The sequence below is a fragment of the Chaetura pelagica genome, unplaced genomic scaffold, assembly GCF_000747805.2.
Source record: "Chaetura pelagica isolate M959 unplaced genomic scaffold, ChaPel_1.0 scaffold106, whole genome shotgun sequence".
Lineage (NCBI taxonomy): Eukaryota > Metazoa > Chordata > Aves > Apodiformes > Apodidae > Chaetura > Chaetura pelagica.
The window spans coordinates 5,204,301-5,227,221 of NW_009954222.1; the positions used below are offsets into that span (position 1 = coordinate 5,204,301).

General features: G+C 39.4%; 1 protein-coding gene across 1 annotated transcript in view; it reads left to right on the forward strand.

Annotated features, from left to right (window-relative positions):
* The first annotated feature begins 1,284 nt into the window (after positions 1 to 1,284).
* SLAIN1 (SLAIN motif family, member 1) overlaps positions 1,285 to 22,921 on the forward strand; it is a 42,469-nt gene continuing 20,832 nt past the window's right edge. Inside the window, exon 1 of the mRNA XM_010003501.1 lies at positions 1,285 to 1,420. The gene's annotated coding sequence lies outside the window, so the exon portion shown is untranslated. The remainder of the gene's footprint in view (positions 1,421 to 22,921) is intronic.

A 22,921-nucleotide genomic window follows, 5' to 3' on the forward strand; every position in this document is an offset into this window, starting at 1 on the left:
GTTGATCTCTGCTGGGATTGTCAAGAGATAGCAATTGCAGTGAGGATGTTTATTCCTTGTGAGCTAGGCAGAGTGCTGATCGACTTCGCAGAAAAAAAAACAACCCACCCCCTGAAAAAAAAATACAACAAAAGAAAAAAAAAAACCCAAAACCAAACAAACATCAGGCAGACATGGGATAGCAGTTGCTCTCTGGGGACCTGGGTAGCTGCTGACCCAAAAACCCTGAGGGTGAAAGGCTGCTACCTGCTGGTGGTCCCCTAAGAAGCTCAATCTTTGGTTTTGCCTTCTGCACCCCCTTTGTGCAGGTCAGGCTCCTTTGCAGCCCGTGGAGTGTTTTGCTGATGCCTGAGAACCTGCCTGTCTGACCCGTCTGTGGCCCCATCAATCAGAATTGGTCAGGCCAAGGAACCATGAGCTGTCTCTGGCAGCCAAGAATAGTTCCCTTCCCAGGAGGTCTGTGCTCTTCCAGGTGAACTGGCATCTGCTTGTCGCTGCTAATCTGCAAGGGCAACAGCAGCCATGCGGGTCCCAGCTTCAAGAATTTGCCCCTGAAGTCTCCTTTGATACCTGGCTTCCTGATGTGCTTGACCGTCTGATTAGTGCCCTACTCTTGTCTGAGAGTGCACACACACACACACACACACACATATACACACTAGCTTTTCTTGCCTTTCTTAAAACAATTTTTTTCCCTGCTGGAATTTAATACTGAAATTGGATTTTCATTGTTTCTCAGTAAAGGTTTTGTAATCTTGAGAAATCTGACTTGTACAACACTGGTTCACCTGGGAGAGGATACTAAGTGTCAAAAATTATAATCAGCACTCTTGACAAGTTGATTTAATTGTTAGAGGTAAAAGAATGAAATAGAGAACAGTAAAATTGTGATTTAAAGGTAAAATCAAATGCTGAAATTATCTGATTTCCAGTACAGATAGATATATGCATTTATGGTGTGTGTACAGCTCCTAAAGCATTTGAACTTTGCGCAGGGCTGAAATTCAGACTGTGGTAATGATGAGATGTAAAATTTTTATGAGAAGTCGTCTTGAACTTTGATTTGATGTGGCAGACTGTAGAGTTCATCTTTTGCCACCTACCTTTCTGAGGAGGGAAGAATAAAACTAATTCAAACTCACTAATATTTTCTGTTATTAGATACCATATTGCAAGGCATTGCACTGTTATACATTATTAGTGGTCAGGAAATTGAGAATATGGAAGTAAAGTTGTAAGTATGGCATATCTTGCTGATAAGTGTGTGTATTTTGGTTAAGGTTGTACGTCTTGCCTTCCAAGACTCTGACTCCTCAAGAGAAATCGCTGAGTCCTCTGCAGTGGTGCAGGCGTGTTCTGGATCATCCAAGTCCTGAGATAGAAGCTGCAAAACGTTCCCTGTGCTTTAGACTGGAACAAGGTAATCTTATTTTTGGAATTTCTGTGCTAGCAAGAAATGGTATTTTTGGTCTGGTGTTTCATTAATGTTTGATGTTTTTCATAATTTAGCAAGCTTTACAAATGGCAGACATGCAGTTTTTTCCTATGTAATGCAAGTCTTCCTCCACTACACAAATGCCAAAAATTCGGTTGCAAATTTTTTCTGATAATTTGTTTTTTAAGGTGTTCTTCTCCTTTGTTATCCATTTCTTCCCCTGCATAACTCATGTCTTTTAAACTTGGCAGTTTTCATTCATCCTTTAAAATAGTGGACCTCTTGGCAAGAAAACTTTGATGCTGTCTCTGTTGAGACTTTCAAGACCAGTGCCATTGTTGGTTTTTTTGTAAAGTTAAAGTTACCATGGTGCTGTAAACTGCTAAAGGCATATTTTTGTCCGCATATAATGTAGTATCAGGACTTTGCTAAGTACAGGACAGACCAAGAAGAGCTATAACTTGACTGCTAGCTTTGTTGGGCTCTCAGTAGTCTCAAGTACTGGGATCTACGAGTACCAGTGAACTTGTAGACTTATATCTGGGTGTGCTGAATTTTGTTCTAAAGAAATATCAACCAGCATTATTTTTAAATTTTACCATCTAGGATCCCATTAAGAGTGTCATAAGTGTTATTGAAGAAAGTTAGTAAGTCAGGATATTAAGGTTTATAACTCACTAGGAATGAAGAAGTAAATGAGCAACGAAGGAAGTAAAGCTAATGATGGATAATATGAGCATATGGTTGTATAAGCTAGCTACAGCTGTCATTTAGAGAGATTGATCATGTTCCAGTATCTTTTGGAGGATATGGACTGCTATGGATTAGTCTTATCCAAAATCAGACATCTAACAGAATCAGTCTCTGAAGACATCTGTTTCTTCACGTTGGCTGTAAAAGATCCTACAATGATTATTGTCCTAGCAGTATTTAGGCAAGCTCATTTCTTAAGTTTAGGTGGGACAAACTGTGCTTCCTATGTTCATAATTATCCCACCTAGCTTTAGCATGGAATTGGGCTCATAATTTAGACACCTGAGTTCAGGCATCTGTAGTGTGAGCTGGGTGTCCATGCTTAGAAGTCAGGGGGGGTTTTGTCCATGTTGACCTTGGAGTGAAGTCAGTAGCTGTCCTGAGTCCGCTGACAGCAATTGGTGCTTGGTGCTCAACTCCCATCTGGTCCAGGGGAGAGGCCTGAAGGGACATCTGTGTGGTGTAGGGCATCTCAGTCTGGAGCTGAGTCTGGCATAGAAGCTCCATTTAGAAGCTTTTTTTTTTAGCTCCATTTAGATGCCTCACATAAACATCTGGTGCCCTTTGAGATGGCCTTGGTTACTGTGGTTTCCACTCAGGATCAATACAGACCTTCCATAGGTGCTGAGTCTTATCTATCATCCCTTTGATAATATTGTGCCTTCCCAAGGGCCTCTCAGATGGACAGGCACATGTAGGCATTGGCAACAGAGTCAAGTCCATAATGTGAAAGTAGAAAAAAAACAGAGGAGGGAATGACCTATTTTTCCCTTACAAGGGTATTATTTAAATTTACTGGGCAATTAAGGTAGATTTATTCCTTCAAATCTCTATCATTACCAGTTCAATTTCTGTCAGTGCAGAAGTCACAGTGAGTGACATGTCACAGTGAATTATGTTGACAACAAGTTGCTTTGGTCCATATGTTTTAGTAATGGTGATTGGTTCTTGGGCTCTGTAAAAAGTTTCTCTGAAGTGATATGCTTTGTGTAGAACTCATTATGGACACGGTATATTCTAGGAGGGAGTGGACTCCTGTTTCTGCTGCAGCAATTCTATGCTAAAAAAAGGTTCAATTAATAATTCACACTTCATTAACTCCCGTATTTTAAAGATTTTATTTTTATCAACTATACTTTTACAAGTAATACGTAATAAGCAAATGTCACGTGTCTTACCCTAACTTTGTAGAAGTTGGTTTCATGATATTTATTTCTTCCTCAGTTTTGAAACCAGATGAGAGTATTTTGTGCAAATCTAATATTTCTCTTTTAAAAGTACAACACACTTGTTTAACCTGACTTTCACTCAATAAGTATATGTGTATAAATACATACACATGTTTTTTTCCTAATTCTGAAAGTGACTCGATAAGGATGATGTACTTCTCTGGTACTAAATTTTTAAACTTTGTACTTGTAAGTTGAACAGTGTATTCCCCTTTTAGCCATATGCCCTGCAGGGGCATTTTAGAGGGATTTTGAAATCTAGTTGTACCTCTTCTGTTTGGCACTGAGGCAATGGTAATACTGAAATACTTGAGAATTACTAAATGCATAGTCAAAAAACATTTATAATGTACCAATGTGTGATTTCTGAAATGGCTTATAGGTAGAATTAGCTTAGTAATTTTATCCATGGTGCATTAGTCAAAAATTAATCCAGTTTAGATTGCCATAGCTCTTTAGGCACTATAGTGTGCGTAGAAGTAAAAAGCAGTGAAAATTGATTTTTTGTCTGCAGAATCAGCATATCTGAATAAATGCACACAGAGGGAAGACCTGCGAGCCAAAAGATATAAAATTTTGCCATGTGATGTTTCTGAGTTTTATCACTTCTTATCTTCCCAAGATTTTTAAAACCTGCTCTTTTATTCCTGCTCAGGTAAATTTTATTACATTATATCCCAATTTTGTTAAAAGTATATACTTCTCTGAAATATCCCAGTGTTAGGAAAGATAGTAACAAGGCTAAAAGTCTTGAGAGACTTCTGCCAAAGCAGTCCTTGACAATGAAATTACACAATGACTACTTGGTCTTTCTAGCTGGAGAGTCACTTGATTGATGCTATTTTACTTTTCGCCTCCTTGTGCTCAGCAGCCTTCTTCTTTTCTAGTGAAAATGCTGGTTTTAAGTATGCCATGGTAGAAGTCAGATTTCATCTTGGCATAAATCTTTAAGGGTATAAGCGCAGTGGTGGTCTCCAGCAGGTGGTTCTTCTGTGAACCAGTGTGAGGACTTGGGTGAGCTTCTCCACATTGCTCTGGTCTACCACTAAGTAGGTGGTAAAGCTTTTACGGTGTTTATAACAAACTAGGCTTATTACAAGCCCTGTGTCTGTGGATTAAGCGTGCTAGCTTTAAGGAGGATGAAAGTTAAACGTAACCTCCTATGATAAGATCTTTGCTTGGAGTTGTTCCCGTTTTCCATGAGCACTTTGGAGGTTGAGGTTGTATTTGTTTGTGTTTATTTTTAACTCTGGTGTGACCCGGATTACTTCTTTTTTCTTTTCCAGTCCCCTTTTGTTTGAAAGCTTTCTGGTTGGTTCTGTTTTCAGCAGTTCTCTGTCTACTGTATGTTCAGTTCCCTCTCCCTTTGGTTTTTAATCTTGCTGTCTATTTTATTTCTTTACTTTCATTAAAATCAACATGGCCACTTAATAGTCTTAACACTGTGGTGAAGTTTCTTCTGTATTTTCTTGGTAGTACATGGACATGGTGGTACATACCAGTACTCTAAATCCAGTGACCAGAGAGATGTGATGTGTAAACTTCCTAGCTGGTGCAGAGGGGTTTTATCCATCTGCAATCAATGGGATGGTGCTGATTGACATGCTGGCTGAAGATACCTTGTATAGCTTCACTTCTGGAAAATGCTTTGAAGCAGGCGGGTGGATAAACTGAGGAGTTAAGAGGCTTAGCAAGGAGTTGGTCTGTAGGAGCTCAGCTTTTATGCAGGGCTTGAAAGTATATCTCATCCAATGCAGACTTCCAGACAGAAAACTCATCTTTCTTGCAGAATATGAAGCATTGGCTAGATTCAGATCTTGGCTTAGATGAGTTCTTTCTCAGAAATGTTGCTTCAGATGCTTAAAAAGAGTAGACAGCAGAAGTCTGTAGGTTTTGCAGTTGGCTTCAGTAATAGTAAAGTCTGTTTCATTTGTTAAAAGGAATAATATACTTCAGGATTAATGCTGTTAGGTCATCTGTGGATGATTAATATGTTGTGAAACATATCCATTGTAGTTTGTCTCAAATTGCTGATACCACAAAGCCCAAGAACCTCATCAGTGAAATGTAAGCCTTTATTGTGCTGGATCCCAATGTCACATATCAATTAAGTTTTATGTCCAAATATATAACATACCCAGAAAACAAGGGGAGGAAGAAAAGCAAAGCCAATTATTTAATTTAACAGTATTAAATTCCTTATGCCTGTAAGAAACAAACAAACTTTCAGCTGGTAGGGCCCCATGCAGAAGGTCTTACCTGAATGTGCAACTTACACAGAAAGAGATGAGGTTCTGTCCAGTTGTTCTAATCCTCTTTCCCATCCCAAGGGTTCATACTGCAGTTGTTTGGATTGAAGTCTTTAAGATATAAAATATATTTCATCAACTATTATGAATTTCTGATATAGGGAACTTGTACACTGTAGTCTCTTAACAGCAGAAGCAAACAGAAAATAGTGTAAATGGATGAAAACTTTTGTGTGTGTGTGCGTGAGCTGGATCCAGTGCTGCACCCAGTGCAGAGTGGGAATTCTATTTTTTTTTTTTGTTGTCTACTGATGAATCAGAGATGCATGCTATAGCACTGAAGACTGAGTTAATAAGCTTTAACGCACCTTTCTTATCCTTATTTTTCATACGTAATTGAGGTGAAGGTTTAACGTAACATGCTTTTGGGGTGGAAAATGATAATGTACTGAAGCTTGCAGAATATTGGATTGTTGTTGACATCATAAATAATGACATTTTTGAAGCTTTAGAAGGTATGAGAGAAGGGACACATTGGATTTGTTTTTTTGCTGTATATGTTTCTGATAATAAAGGGTGATGAGCAACTGTACCTTCCGTCAGCATCTGAGCACCTTTCAGGGAATGTGACATCTTGGGAGGGTGGGATGCACAGCAGTCCTCTGCTGCAGTACTCAGCTCTGAGCATAGTGCTTAGAGCACATAGATGCACACAGGAGTTATTTCCTATTACATTTTATTTATTTGAAGTAACCTGTTATAACAGCTGCATAATTTCAAGCAGTTCTTAGGGGTTTTGTGAATGCTGATAGCCCTGGATTTTTTAACACAGCTGCTGAGGATGATTTTGTGTATTTCAGTTGGGAAAAACTCTGGTTTGATATTCCACTTAGGAGCGCGTGCTTGCATTTCAAACAGAATATTGCTCTCTAGCACTGGAACATTTCAGCTCTGCGAGTACACTTCAAAGTAGAAGTGTTTGGTTGAAGAACCTTATGGCAACAAATGCATGAAGATCAAACACTTCACTTTTTATTCATTTCACAGATACCTTTTGCCTTTTAGGTTTTGGAAATTATTTCTGCTTTTTATGAACTTGTAATATGCATGCTATTTAAGAATTTAATTTCATATTTGGAGATTGATTGTTGTAAAGCTTAATTAAATACTTACTTAGAATTGATTTCTGGTTGTCATGATGCAAGAAAATGCTGAATTCTGGAGTCTGTGTAAAGGTTGGTAGAGAGGTTTTGTTGGATCTTAACTCAGTTGAGAAGATACCCATCCTGTTTTAGAATATAAGTATTCTATTAATCCATGCTAGCTACCGAACTAGGCCTGTCAACTCATCATGAGTCATTAAACAGCTAGAAATACTGTCAAATATTGCTTGAGGATTTCAGTAGGCTTATTTAAAATAAGAATACCACTACTCCCTGGTGTGGTTTCCGAAGAATGCAACTACTTTCCTTGGCAGAAAATCTTAGGTTTTAGTAATGAAACTGGGGGCACTTTAAAGCTTATCCTCTGAAGATGTTTTTTCTATGGAAAATAGAATCTTCTCAAAAGTGGGCTGTTCTGCATGTTGTCATTTCATTTTTGCTCCTGATAGCCTGTGTCTTTGCTCATTGTTTGCTACAGGTTTTGTCTTCCGTGCTTGACTCTCTTTCACTGCCTTTTTTTGATGTCTGCAGAACTGAGCTGGGAATAACATTTCAGACTGTAGATGGGCCTTCCCCATGTGGTATATGGAGGTAGCACTGTGTCTTTATTGAAATGTTGTGTATTTCTGCATTTTCACTTTCAGGGAGCACTTTGGTTCTTGTCTTCAGAGTCCTTAATCTTTCTGGGAAGCTTTTGTTCAGACTGTTTTATGCCGTAAGTCCTAAGTATCTTTTTGTTGGTCACTTCTAGGAAATAGCCCACAGTCTTGTAAATATGCCATATGGTCTTTCATTTCGGCAGCTGACCTTGCAATTTAATACACTAGAAAGAAGTCAATTGTCTGCACTTGCTTTACCAAGTGTTCCACATCCAGCATATCTCTGTTCATATTTTGTGGAAATACATTTACACTAGTAATTTGTTTTGAGTGATCGTTCAAAACTTACTGGAATAAAGTAAAACTTACTTTGCTCTACCCAAGAATGAAATGTAATCAGTAAGCTCAAATCTAACAATTGAGGCATGGACATCCAGATTTTCTTAATCTTTTATGTTAATAATTTAATACAAATGATAGAGACATTTAGGTTAATAAAAATGAAAATCCTTGGTCTTTTATATGATTTTCTTTCCTGAACCTCCTCTCTTAAATATTATTTTCTTATATTTGCTTCTAGGTTGGGTTATGTTTGTAAAATTTGTAATTACAGAAAATGTTTTCTTGTGCAGAATTCACTTTGGGGGGGAGGGTGGGGGGGGTGGGTGTCCCTAAGTCATTCTTAAGTCTTTGAGTGTGGCTTGATTAAACATGAAATCAATACTTCATTAAAAGCTTCACACTTCTGAGCATACTGAAGAAGAGCAGTATAAGTCTGCCAGCGGGACAAAAAATTGCTTTTGTCTGAAAAAAAAAGCTGAAATCTAGGTAATTCTTTGAAAAGCATTTGCAGCAATATAAATATTACATTTTTACTAATTTTAAGGAATCATGAGAAAATCAGCCACAGAATATACTTTAATATGTTCATTCATATTTTATTTTGTGATTGAAGTATTTGGCCGTGAGATGGGATGGAAAACTGATGTGAGGTAATGTTTATTTTAAAGTGACAACTGATGGCTTAGATTTTAGTTTATTTCTCTTGGTTTGGTTTTGTTTTTTTTATTTATTGTCTTATTTATTTTATTGTGTTACCACAATAAAAAGTCACATAAACCAAGACACGAGATACACAATCCCTTTGGCTGTGATTAATTTATCTTAAAGATACTTAAATGTAACTGACATGCTCTTGGGTCCTTGAGATACCCAGATGGGGCAGATTGGTATGATATGGGAGCTGCACAACAGAGTAATTCATCTGGACCCACTGGAGCACTGCAGTTGTCATTACATTCTGGTTTTTAGACAACTGAATCATGCCCCTGCTGCTTAGTGCTGAGGAGTGGGCTTTGCTCCAGACTCTAGGTATTTAAATGAAGCTGTGTAAACATGTGAGGTATGTTTAGAGTGGCCAAATCCAGTGGACTTTAAGATGCAAGGGAGTGCACCAACTGATTTTTCTGAAAGTGAAGTTGTTGGAGACTCAGACCCAGGGATTCCTCCTCTCTGGACTGCTAGATGTGAGGCTGCTGTGGTTCCCTATTCCCAGGTCCAGCCGATTATAACAGTGAGCCTTGATAGCAGATCTCATGCCCACACTTGTACATACATGCCCATGTAGGTCTGTTTGGTACCTGCCCAGGTCTGGGGTCCCTCAAGTGTCAGACCCCTGATTTCTAGCAGCTGATTGGTAGACCTGTGGTATCCAGCTCCCAGACCTCCAGTTCTATCCACTGACTTGATGTTTGTTGGCATCCCACTTGCATACTCACATGGAGCTTTTTTAGCTGTTCTTGACTGAAAGTCTCTCCAATGTCAAGCCTGTAGGTCTGTAGTTGCTTGATAGTGGGTTCCCAGACCATGTTCTCACGGGCTGGTATGGTTTGAAGTTTACTGGAATCTCTCATACACTTAGCACAGAGGGCACCCTTTGCACAAAGAAATAGAAGAGTTCAGTGAGAAGCATAAAGAGACTGATCAGACCGGTGCCTTTATCCCCCTCCTCTTCACTTCCTATGCATGTTCCTTACCCTTTCATTGTCATTTCTCTCTGTCTTTGTCCTTGTCTCATCCCGAATAAGCAAACTGTCCCTAATTCTTTTTCTATAGTGGTCCTGTTTTTGCTACATCTGCATCCAGATTTGGTATTTCACCTCAGATTTACATGATGTTATGGATGGGGTTACTGAGGAACTGCTGACCCTGCAGGACTCTGCCCCTACAGGTCCCTGATACTCTCCTTCAGCTGCCTGTGAGTCACAGAGTCACAAAGTGTCAGGGGTTGGAAGGGACCTCTGGAGATCATCTAGTCCAACCCGCGGCAAGATCAGGGTCACACAGAGCAGGTTTCATAGGATGGCATCCCGGTGGTTTTGGAGTGTGTCCAGAGATGGAGCCTCCACAACCTCTCTGTGCAGCCTGTCCCAGTGCTCTACCACCCTCACCGTAAAGAAGTTTGTCCTTATGTTTAACATGAACCTTTTGTGCTCCAGTTAGTGCCCACTGCACCTTTTCCTGTCACAGACCACCACTGAGGAGAGTCTGTCTCTATCCTCCTGACATCCACCCTTTAAATATTTTTAAGCATTGTTGAGATGTCCCCTCAATCTTCTCCTCTCCAGACTAAAATGACCCAAGTTCCTCAGCCATTCCTCATGACATATTTTACTCCTCTCATAATCTTTGTAGCCCTTTGCTACAAAGGGCTTCTCCAGCAGTTCCCTGTCCTTCTTGAACCAGGGAGCCCAGAACTGGACACAGTTCTCCAGATGGGGCCTCCTCACCAGAGCAGAGTAAAGGGGCAAGATGATCTCTGCATGACCTGCTGACTACATTCTTCTTGATGTACCCCAGGATGCCATTGGCCTTCTTGGCCACAAGGTCGTGTGGCTGGCTCATGGTTATCCTCTTCTATCAGTGGGAAACCTGTTCCCAGCTCTGTTAAACTTCACAGTATAAAAGTTTTTCTAATGATTAGGTGGAATTTCCTGTGTTTGTGCCCATCACCACTCCAGCTGTTCCTCATGTAACGCATCCCAGTCCCCTGTGAGGCCTGGCCATCCTTTCTGACACCGTTGGTCACTTTTGACAGCTTCACAGCCTGTTCTTATGTTGAACACTCTCTCGTGTATGGTCCTAAAGTTCCTCCTGTTGCATCCAGTTATCTTAAAATCTGGACAAAGAGTACAAGCCATCTCCTGGCATGCCTTCACACAAACAGTATGTAAATTACCATTACAGCCGATAGAAAGATGGGGCCGGGTTTGGTTTTTCGTGTACGTGGTGCCGACACCTTTGAAATGTCTTAACCAAATGTCTAAATGGCATGAAATACCTATGTGTAGGCAGTTGATTTGAGTTGTGGATCTCCATTGACTGTGATCAGAGATTAGATGCAAAACTTGGGGACATTGAAGGCACTCAGAGGTCTGGGGTATAGTGATGAAGGCCTGAAACAATCTTGGGAGAGAAGACTGGTTTCTTTTTCCCCTTGGAGATACATGTGCTAGTGTGTGAATTTTTTTGTTTTATCAGTAATGAAATTAATCTCTTCAACAATACATTTATTAACATCGCAGGTGACTTTAATACATAACCTGTTAATTTGATGAAAGCACTGAAGGAATTTTGGAAGGAAAATTTGTAATTCTTTTCTGATTAATTCTTGACATAGCTTCAGGCTCTAGCTTTTAAATTATTAGTATGTTGGCATATGGCTCTCAAGTTTTTTCATACAGCAGTATATATTAATTATTTTGTCGTTTCTGTTAAGAGTTGTCCTTCAGGAGTGGCTCATGTAATGTCATTCCAATTTCATTGGGCTCAAGGTGCTACCATAGTATAGCCTTAGTAAGATAGTAGTATTGGGCATTAAATCTTAAGAATTTGCATCTGACTGAAAGGTGGAAGAGATCCACCAGGATCATCGAGTCCAACTCCTGTCCCTGTGTAGGGCACCCCTAGAATCACATCATGTCCCTGAGAGCATCATCCAAACACTTCTTGACCCCAGGCAGGCTTGGTGCTGTCGCCACTTCCCTAGGGATCTTGTTCCAGTGCTCAACCACCCTCTGGGTGAAAAAACCTTTTCCTGACACCCAGCCTGAACTTCCCCTGATTCAGCTTCCTGCCATTTCCCCGGGTCCTGTCATTGGTCACAGGAGTGAAGAGATCAGTACCTGCCCCATCTCTTCCCCTGGTGAGGAAGCCATAGACTGCAATGAGGTCACCCTTCACCTTCCTCTTCTCCAAACTGAGTAATTCAAGTGACCTCAGCCGCTTCTCCTTCCAGACCCTTGTGGCTCTCCTTTGGATACTCTCCAAGAGCTTGATGTCCTTTTTATATTGTGGTGCCCAAAATTGCACACTGTACTGAAGGTGAGGCCGCACCAACGCAGAGTAGAGCAGGACTATCACCTGCCTTGACTGGCTGGAAATGCTCTTCTTGATGCACCCTAGTAAAGTCAGTCTTCCTCTAGGGAGTCTGAAGAGACTAGTATCCCCAGGCTAAGAATCATCAGAAGCTCTGACCCCCATGACAATAATAAGGTAGTAGTGTCTGTATGAAGCATCTATATGTCATTTTAACAATTTTTCTAGAAATAACTATCTTGTTAGTGCTTCTTAATGTAACTGTAGGTTGGTGTTGAACCTTAATTCTACATTAGGATATGTATTCTGAAAACCTTATTATACTCGACAGTCAAACCTCTATCAGAAACTTTATTAATCCTAAACTTTAATTATTTTTTTCCCCAGTTTTGTGTTTTAGAAGCATAAAGAACCTATTTTGCAGTATATTTTTGAAGTGTTTTGTGTATTTGTGTAATAGTGTTAACACTTTCTCATAATAAGCACGTAACTGTGACATCTGCTATATTTATCCAAAAAGCCACAAGGGTCCTGGAGGGTAGTGCTGCTTTTGACCTCAATTTCAGCCTAACTTTTAAAGTTTTTCCAGTCTGATTTAATATAGGCAGCAGGTATACTTGTGGAAAGAAAAAGGGATGTGGCATCTTGGACCAAGGTGTCAGTCAGGTACTGTAGACAGAGAAGCTCCCTTGCAAGCCCTCTTGCCACAGGTTTAACCTATGAATGAGGACAGCAGGTAGTTGCAGTTGTAGGGGAAGCTATAATATGTTTAAGGGTGTTGGATATAGGGGAAATTTCGGCCCAGCTGGTAAGGTTAGAAAAAGTGTAGTTTCGGGTTAATGTTTGAATTACTTAATCTTGTTCATGTTATGGTAAATGACAGAGAATGTTACATCCCAGTGGACACTTACATTTGGGTTCCATGTGGGATGTACTTATTATCCTACAGTGTTAAGAGAAGGATGAGAAATTTCCCTTCTGAATCTATTACTTATAGAACAAGTCCCTTACCTGTTGTACTTACCTCTCTTGCAGATTGTCATGAACAAAAGAAAAAAGAATTACAGCAGAAATTTTTAATTTAGGAAATGTAATTAGCTGTAATTTTCCTGTAGCCATCTGTTCACCTGAGGAAAAAATAACATCTTTGGTTTGAGTTGTTGCTAGCATATCTGTTCTGTGATGTAGTGCATGTCCACTTAGAACTGCTGTAGATCATGCATGCCATGTGGAAATGAAGTTCTCTTATTAACTGGAGCAAAACCCTAGCTACCTTCTCTGAAGTAGTGCTCTAACCACAAGATGATAGATTTCTTTTGTTTTACCTCTAATGAATAGACTAAAGGAATAGTACACCTTGTGTTGTAGCTGAGCTCTGATCTGAGAGGAGAGTTGAACTAATACCTGTTTTTTAAATCAAGCGTAGAAGGGTTAAGTGGCCTTGCTTCTCATCCTAGAGGAATCCTGTAAGTGTGGACCTGCAGAATAAAAGGCTAACAGCACTGCTTCATCTTCCTTTGTTTTGTGAATGGCAGCTGAGTCCTTGAAATGAGTATTAAAAAATCTGTTTTATTCCCTAAAATAAGCCTTTGAACATGTTTTCTTTTGCATGTTTGTTTGTTGTTTTTTTTTATTTGTTTACACTGTAGTTGAATGTTTGGCCCAATTATTATAAATTTGTGAAGCATTTTAGCTGATGTAATTTTAATTTTTTTAAAATTTTTATTTCTGGAAGTCTGTCCAGCAGAGCTCTGTGGGGCTGCTGTGATTGCAATGACTCAGCTCCTGTACTGAATGCAGAGGAAGATAAATAAATAGGATGGCACTGATGATGTTAGACCTACCACTACAAAGAACAAAGACTCAAGAGATCACAAAGCAGCTGTTGTTCTCTAAGGGATGAAAACAGCATTTCCAGAAGAGGGGATGTGCTGCTATCATTGGGGTTTTAAAACTGCATTTAGCAATTTAGAGGTGTCTGATGTACAGTGGCAAGAGAATAGGATGACATTTCTGCATCAAAAAAGCCCTGTTAGGTTTACTGGTGTTGAAAACAGACTTTCTTCAGGCCTTCTTTGAGATTGGCAACTGTGACCCCCATCTAAAAGAAGGGCTAAAAGGAGGATCCAGGGAATTACAGGCCTGTCAGTCTGACCTCAGTGCGGAGGAAGGTTATGGAGCAGGTCATCTCGAGTACCATTATGCAGCATGTGCAGGACAATCAGGTGATCAGGCCCAGTCAGCACGGTTTTACGAAAGGCAGGTCCTGTTTAACAAACATGATTTAGTTTTATGACAGGGTGGCCTGCTTATTGGATGAGGGAAAGGCTGTAGATGTTGCCCATCTTAATTTTACTAAGGCATTTGATGCTGTTTCCCACAGCATTCTCCTGGAGAAGTTGGCTGCTTGTGGCTTGGATGGGCATACTCTTCGCTGGGTTAAAAACTGGTTGGATGGCCAGGTCCAAAGAGTTGTGGCAAATAGAGTTAATTCCAGTTGATAGGCAGTCATGAGTGGTGTTCCCCAGGGCTCAGTGCTGGGGCCACTCTGGTTTACCATCTTTATCAGTGATCTAGACAAGGGGATAGAGTAAATTTGCAGATAAAACTAAGCTGAGTGGAAGTGTTATTCAGCCTGAGGGCAGAGAGGCTCTACAGAGGGACCTGTACAGGAGTGGCTGAGGGAGCTGGGGTTGTTTAGCCTAGGGAAAAAAGAGGTTGAGGGGAGACCTTATCATTCTCTACAACTACCTGAAAGGACGTTCCACCACTGTAAAATTAACCTGAGACAAGAGTCAAGCGAAGTAACTCCAGCCTTGTGGTAGGAGGGGAGGGTAACTAAATAGTAATTTTTAAATGGTGTATAATGATCTTTTGTAATTGACATCTCATGTACTAGATAGAAGTAGTAGAAAACTTAAAGTAGTAGAAATGTAGTAGTAAAAAACTCATGTTGACTCAAAATCTATTGAAATCACAGTAAGTCTTTAACTGACTTTCTTGTAGTTTGTGCATTATCCTTACATTAGGTCCTTAAGGTATTTCACCTACTAATTGTATGCTTTTTGGATGAATGTTAAATAACTTTGAGAGTAATCTCCTGCTTACATTTGAGGTTAAAAATATAAGCTGAGGTTCAGTATTTATTGGTTCCCACATGACTGAAAATGCAGTAAGTTTATGCTCTTAATTTGGCTGAGAGTGGTCAGTACAAACTGTTTAAAACTCTGAAGCTTGATTCCCTGTAGTCAGAGGCTTAGCTTGAAAAAGATCTGGCAAAGGTTGCTTTGACAGCACAGGGTTCTTCTGACACACATTACAGAGCTACATGTGGTATTGTTGCCATTATACGACTGTTGGGAGGGTCAGGTCTGTGCTGGAGATCCAAACGTAGCATAGTTTTGTTCATAAAGAATGTGAAAAGATGTGAATCCATGTCCTGCTTTGGCAGAAATCCCTGGTATATACGCTTGGTTGTATTGGAAGTTTTTCCTTTTGTTAATACAACTTTACTAGTTCATGGCAATGTGTGTGGAGTGATAACATAAAGAACAGCTTTCAGTGGTGTGAGAGTCGTTACAAGTCCATATTGGCAAAATACCCCTATGCTAACCAATGGGCTTAACTGGTCTTTATTAAATAATTAAAATAATCGAGTGGATGTGTGGAGTAGGCTGGTTTGGGTAAACAGGTATCTTTGAGCTGCAAGAGGAATGCCCAAGAAAATTATGATAAGTAGTAGTTAAAGAAGTAATTTGACACAGAACTGTGCAAACTCAAATTTGTTTACCAGTTTTTTCTGCAACTGAGAAAGATTGTCACTGAACCTACATGACTTGTATAAGGTGGATCGATCCCGCATGTGAATAGGGGACATGAAACTGCTTCTCCTTCCCCTTGGATGCTGAGGCAAACTTCACACATGAGTGTCTCCAAGGGACAGAGCTGTGTGACTGGGGAAGAGGATAATCTGTAACAAAAGTCACATACCCAGTATGTGTACCAGATGGATTAGTAGCTTGAAAGCCTGTTCATGAATAATAGATAACGATGTTCAAAGGAAAATGGCAGGCCAGATTTCTTTTTAAGTCAACTTTATCACTAGACACTTTTTAGGATGATGAAGTGCTTATTTTAGTGCATGGATTTGTGATCAGGGGCCCATATTACAAGCAAACCACCCTCCCCCACCTGCTTCAATGTGCATTATTAAGCTCATAATATGATACTAGGTTTCTCTCTTCACTGATCCATAATCTTGGCTAGCAAAGGTGGTTAGAGGGCTCAACACGCCCCAAGGGATGTGGCCAGGAAGGTTTGTAGAGCTGCAGCTCCCCAGCTCCTTTCTATAAAGAGGATTGCACATTCTCTCAAAATAGGAGCTCTAGTAACTATTCGTCATCTCAAAGTGGAATAACAAAGCCTTGTGATTTGGTTCTGCGATGACAAAGTGCTCTTCCTGGGGAACACGGAATTTCTGCCTCCTCTCCTGTTTAAGGTAGGTTCATTTGCATTGTTTTGAATCTCTTAATTAGATTATGAGCCTTGCTCTAGATTTGAAACTTTGATTCTGTATTGTAGATCTGAAACTCAGTGACATAATGACACATTTTATACAGGAACAGGAGATACTAGTTGTGTATATTCTGGTCAGCAGTCTATAGCTGTATGTAACCCTTGCACAGGGGCAATATTTAAAGTAAAAACCTACAAACAACCTGATTTCAGGTGGGGTTGCCAAGACTGCATTTCCTTCCTCGTCTTTGCAGATCTCATTAAAGGCACCTCTCTGAGACATGACAACAGTATGGCAGTTTTGAGTCAGAGAAAAAAGATTTAAGTCCTATTTTTGATAATGCTGTGCTTCACAGAACTGTCATGCTAATTATCTAGCATGGTAGCTATCAAACTACTGGTCATCAATGCTTTACTCTGCCATAGCTGCATCCTGGGGAAGCATCTCTGATGAGGATGCTGCAAGTGTTGGTTTATAGAGGTGACTCCTGCAGCTGCATACTCCTCTCTGCTGCTTATTTGCAATTTTTCACTTGACTCTTTCAGACCTAGAGAGAATATGCCATGCTGCTCTGTGGAGCACGTGTCTTTTGGATTAAAACAGTTTGAGTTCTACCGCAGACAAAGGCTGTCAGAGCTCTGCAAGCAGTAATGCTGTGAAGAGATATCTTGAGTCCCAGGCATGCTAATTCTCGGACCTGGGAGATGTTCAAACCCAAGAGCCAGCATTTAAAGAAACTCACGAAAAGACATTTTTCCATTCAAAATGTACCTAGTTTTATTGTTTGTAGACTGTTTTGGCAAATTAAGTATTTAAACTGGTGCTGAGTGATTGCAAAATATGCTTCCCACAATCCTCTGAAGGATTTTGCTGTATCACACTGTCCTTGAAATACAGACATAGCAGTTACTAAAGGTAATGAATTCAGGAGGAAAATAAGGTTGGGATTAGTTTCACAATGCTTATGCAATCAGCATGAGAGTTCAGATTTTGCTTATGATGACATCAGAGAATATGAATGTCTCTTTCACAGTGGTAACATCAGAATGTGTCTAATCAATGATAGACCTGTATTTTATAAAGGAAATTGTAAACTATTTCATAAATTGTGCCAACCAAAATGTTTTCCCTTTGGATTAACAGGCATTGAGTAATATGTGATTCATGCTTATCATGATGCTCATGTGACTTTAAGGTGATGTATATGTAATGACTTCTTGACACAGCTCTGCTTAAATCTAACACTTTTTAAATGCCATAGACTGCAATAGTAATGTTTGTGTGAAGACACACCTGTTTCATGTGAGAGGAGTGAAGCCACCACTCATAAATTAGTATGGTGTGGTGCTTTCTGCAAGATTATTTGAACTATTTTAGACCAGATTAGTTATACCCACCAGGCTGGGTGCAGGAAGCTACTAGTGAAGTTATGCTGATTGTGGAAGTGGTACTAGTTTCTTACGGGTCCAGCCTTTCTCCATGTAGATCAGGTTGCTCAGAGCCCCATCCAACCTGGTCTTGAACACTTCCAAAGATGGAGCTTCCACAAATTCCCTGGGCAACCTGTTCCAGTGTCTCACCACACTTAACAGTAAAGACTTTCCTCCTAATGTCTAACCTAAATCTCCCCTCTTCCAGTTTTGAGCTATTACACCCCTTGTCCTCTCACTAGTAAGAGATAGTAAGGGCCGCCCTTTGAACTGGAACTCCTATTTGAGAAAGAAGTTGGATATTAATTGTATATCTGTATTTGTTTTAGTAGGATGCTCTAGCACTGCAAAAGAGTTGTCTTTTTCAATTGTTTAGAAAAAGGGAAAACTGGATGCAGTCTCTGAAATCTGTTTTTAAGCTCTGTTTATTGTTTCTTGTAATGAATGCTGTCAGAGTGAGTTCTGTTTGAATATATGCAGAGATCTGTATTGGAGCCAGTCACACTGGGCTGCCTTTGTAGTCAGTGGAGACAAACAATCACAGCTCGTGTCCTTTTTAAGTGAAGGTGAGGTGAATCATGCCTGTCCTTTCTCTTTGGAGTATATTGTGTGCTGTGGTGACTAGGTCAGCCATCAATGTCTACGCACCAGATGTGAACCACCTTTGGTAGATTCCTCTAATGCGAATTTGTGTAGTCTCCCCATGTAAATTTTTGCATTCACAGTGTCCTTTGGTGGGAATTCCTTGAAGATCCCAAATCCTTATTTGAAAGATCCTAAAATCCAGTGAGGTAAACACTCTCCCTAATAAATGAAATGCCGGTAGTTTGCTTTGAAAACTTAGCTACCTGAGGAGGTGTTCCTGCATGGTTGGCACTGCAGCGTTGCTTGCAGCTGAGGATCTAGCACCTCTCTTCAACCTCAGGCTGCTTCAAGTTTTTACAGGACTTTTGGGTTTTCCAGAAGCCAAATCCCTTCGGGCTGGTGAGTAATAAGGGGCCTGCATTGCCCACTTCTTCACTAAGTGTCCCAACAACAGCACTGTTGAGCAAGGTGTGAGATTACCTTCATCTCCGCTTCCTCAGACTGTCTTTCCAAGCACATTATCCATGTGTCTGTTCCCAGACATATACCTAACTGCAGGAGGAGTTTTCAGAGTCTGAATCCCAGTTCTACAGGGACCGAAAGCAAAGGTCAGATACCTGTCTTTCGGAGGGAAATACTAGATATGCCTCACTGAGGTGATACCTCTTAGTTTAGACACTCTTATCTACAGAAAGAAGCACTCTTCTAGCACTCTTGAATTTCTCCAGTGATTAACAAAAGGCTTCAGTTTCCTCTGCAGGACTGTGCATTTTACTCCTGAGGGAAACGTTTTGCTTTTAAGTGTGGTTGCTGTGCAGTCACACATACACAGTGTGCATCAGGAAAGGTTTCCTGCTTTAAGTATGATGGCAGGAAAGTGCTGTGTTCAAAAGTTGCAGTTGCTGGATTGATAGTACTCTAAATATTTCTCCAGTTGCTGGCTCAAAAGAGTGTTTGTTGTTCAGGCTGTGTAATTAGTACTCACATTCAAATATCTGCCTATGTGTAATTTAATTTACTTTTAGCTTGAGCTTAAAAAGTATTTTAGATAGGCCTGGAGGCCTATAAAAATTTAACCTAATTGAGTGAATAAACAAGTCAGATACCACCTCAGATACAATTTAGTATGGTTAGTCAGTAGAACAATGCAGTTATTTATGACTTAATTGTTTTCTGTCTATATAGCAAAATATTTTTTTATTTGTGTCACTTTGAAAGTGAGTTATCATTCTGTTATACTGAGTTCACCAAGTTTTGTAATGGTGTTATGAATATTGAAAGTGTTTTAAATGTACATGTACTAATTCTGGTTTCTTGGAAGCCCTCTTACCTTTAGTTAATATAATGTCCTGGGTATATCTGATTCATCAGTTACAGGACCTGTACTTGATCTATCTCTGTTTACATCAGTATAGCCTGACAAAATTAAAACAACATAATGAGAATCAGTTGTTTATACCTCATGTCCCAGCTCATGAACATCCCATTTTCACTTTCAAATACATGCTTACATATAATGTTTAGAAATTGTACACCTTACACAACTCAAATGAGAAACTGCTTTTAGTAAAGGAATTGCTTTAACCATGCAACAGCATGCTCTGATTTTACAGGGTGCTCTGTTCATTTTGAGCTGTGCAATTCTGTAAATGTTTACTTGTTCAGGTTTTAATATGAAATTTTCCATTGGTTCTTATCAAATGCTGATTATTCACAGGAGTCAGTATGGTGAATACTTGTGTTTGTGTAGTTGTTCGTATTTTTCAGTGAGTTATTGTTCTTGTCTGTTTGGGCATTTTGATAGCTCCAGGGAAGTTATAAAAATAAGGTGTTAATTAGCTTTTAAACCTTCAGTTGTGTTAGTAAATATTTTAAAGTTATGAACAAGCTCACTTATTGCTGATTTTATTTTTTCAAGGAAGTGTTCTGTTTGATTGCTTATGTAGTCACTTTCACAAGTCCTTTTTAAAAACATTAGACACTGTGTAAAACACTATGTTATCAGCAGTGTACTTACTAAGAATTAATGAACACCAAGGAAAATATGCTCCAAAATTGTGCACTTCCAGTCTGACTATAGACTTTGATGACTAGGACGAATTGTGCTTATTGCATTAGAGAACACTAGTTCCTCTGATGTGAAAGGCCAAGTGTTTCATACTTTAAGAAGTCAGATTGTTAATGTGTTTAACTCTTTGTCATCAATAAATCAATTTGATTTTTTGGCTTCTTTAGATGTCCCTGCTTTCCTTTCCTGCCACTTTTTCTTCTTTCAGTGTATCTTCAGTACCAGGTGCTCAGAACAATATTATTCATGTTTCTATTCATCTGCAAATGTTAGAAACTTCCTTTCTTTTAAAGAGAACCTGAGTTTCTTATTTAATCTGTGGGCAATCAGTGTTTGGGCTTTAAGAAGAAGCTGCAAATATTATAAAATTCAGATTTTAACAGCTGGACTGTTAAAAGTAAAGGCCTTAACAACATTGTCTGATCCATGCATACCATGGTAGTGTTTTATCAGGCTAACCAGGGCAATTTCTGAATCAGTCTGGAGCAAAGCAGCTCTCCTAAAATGACTATTTATTGCACAACTCGGAGATTTTACAAATTTTACATTAATGTACATATTTGCTTAAATGTCTGTAATGCTGCTTTCCTACATACCTTTTGGCATTGGCACAAGGCCTCAGTAAGTCTAATTTTTCTGTCTTTGTTAAAACTGTAGAAGTACTCAGTATGTACTTTGATATTTCCATGTGATATTTCCTAATGAAAATAGTTTTCTACGTTTGATCCTGAACAGTCGGTTTAATCACATGCCTAAAAAGTGTCAGTCCTTTGCAGATCTTTAAATACTATGAAATTTTTTGTAGGCATGGTAGCAGCAGTTCTGGAATTGGGGATATTTTACATTGGTGTGTCTGGAGATTTACTATATAGTGAGATGAGTGTAGGCAGTTTCTTGGCTGCTTCATCCATCTTTCCTTGATAACACATACTGTTTGAAAGAGGAGTTTGAAATCTGGTTTGCCATAAATACTAATTATATTCTTCGTGTGGGTTGTCGCTTTTGTAGTCGGGAAAACTTGCTTTGTGCTTAGTGGGCCAGCTCACAGTGCTTATTGTAGAGGGTAATGAATGATGCTTATTTGTGCTGTACAGTTGACCACATCTGGGGGTGAGAACATGCTGGCAGCTAATGGGTCTGGCAAATGACCAAGCTGCTGCAAAACAGGATCTTGTGTTAAGCAGAAAAGTAAAATTGCAAGGAACCAGTCATCCTTTGTGCCTTCTGATGGCTTCTAGTGGAAATGACAAGCATTAGCTGTGGATATGATGCTGAGATCTACCCTATCACATGCATTTTTTAAGTCAATGCCTCAACACTTTTTACATTTAGCTACTTCAGAGTTTATTTCATCCCTAGCAATTGTAATTTCTAGTTTGTAGAGTTGTGTCCATCTGCATGCACTCTTCTTTTTTTTTTCTGGAACACTTGTGTGCTTAACTTTTGAACTGATCGTGTTGGTAAAGAACAAGTAGCTCTGCCTGGGAGTTGGTGTCATGTTCTTGCCATTGAGCAGTTTGCTAGGAGTGGTTCTGGTGCTGCTCCTAGTTATGATCTCAGGGAACCAGGCAATGACCTTTGCTCCAAGCTTAGTTGCACTAAGTAGAAAAGGCTGCCAATTCCTTACAAACCCAGAAGTGCCTTTGAGTGACTCTAAGGAAAAGGAATAGTATGAGAATAGCATCTGTTGGACTGATGACAAACCAGTTGCACCAAAAGGTTGCAAGATGAGATTGACAGTCCCCCAGTTAGATACCCTTCCCAGGGCCTCTTGGTGTTGGTGTTAACAAGAAAGAAAAACAAAGTTTATATGTCCTGCTAAATAATTTTGTTGACAGGTTTTAGAATGGAGAGAGCTTCAGTAGTATTTGATTATCTGTGTTTAAAACAACTTGACCATCAGATCCAAATAACACAACAGATTTGTGGTACTAATTAGCCATGTGAGAGAGAACAACTTTTGAGTTTTTTTGGTCCATTCTAGTTTTGAAAACTGGTTTGTGGCATCTGACGAGACAAAGTACAGCTGCTAAGCATCAAGGTTCTGCCACTAATTTCTAAGTGTAGGTATATATGTGTTCCTAGCTCCCTCTCTTATATCACTGTCAGGATAAAACAGATCCTATCACAAATAAACATTCAATAGGATAAATTGTTTTTCATCTGTACAAACTTTGCTTGTATTTGAATGAGTTTACTGAAATTTACATTTTTAAAATTTTGCCTTTTCCTTCTACTTAAAAAAAAATATATATATTCTCTTTACTATATATGTTCTGAAGAGTATGTAGGTATTGTTTGTTTTACCTTTTGAGTGCATGTTTTGAAAAATAGGCAAACTGAAGGACAGCTGTATTCATATATTTTACTGAATGAGCTAGGAAAATGTAAATTAAATAAGCCTTTACCTTTTTTGCCTACTCTCCATTTTGTTTCTTAGCAGACCAGATACCTTGAAAGCTTATTGTAAGCAATGTGTGGAAAAAGAGGTGCCCCGTTCTATTCTTTGGTTGATCC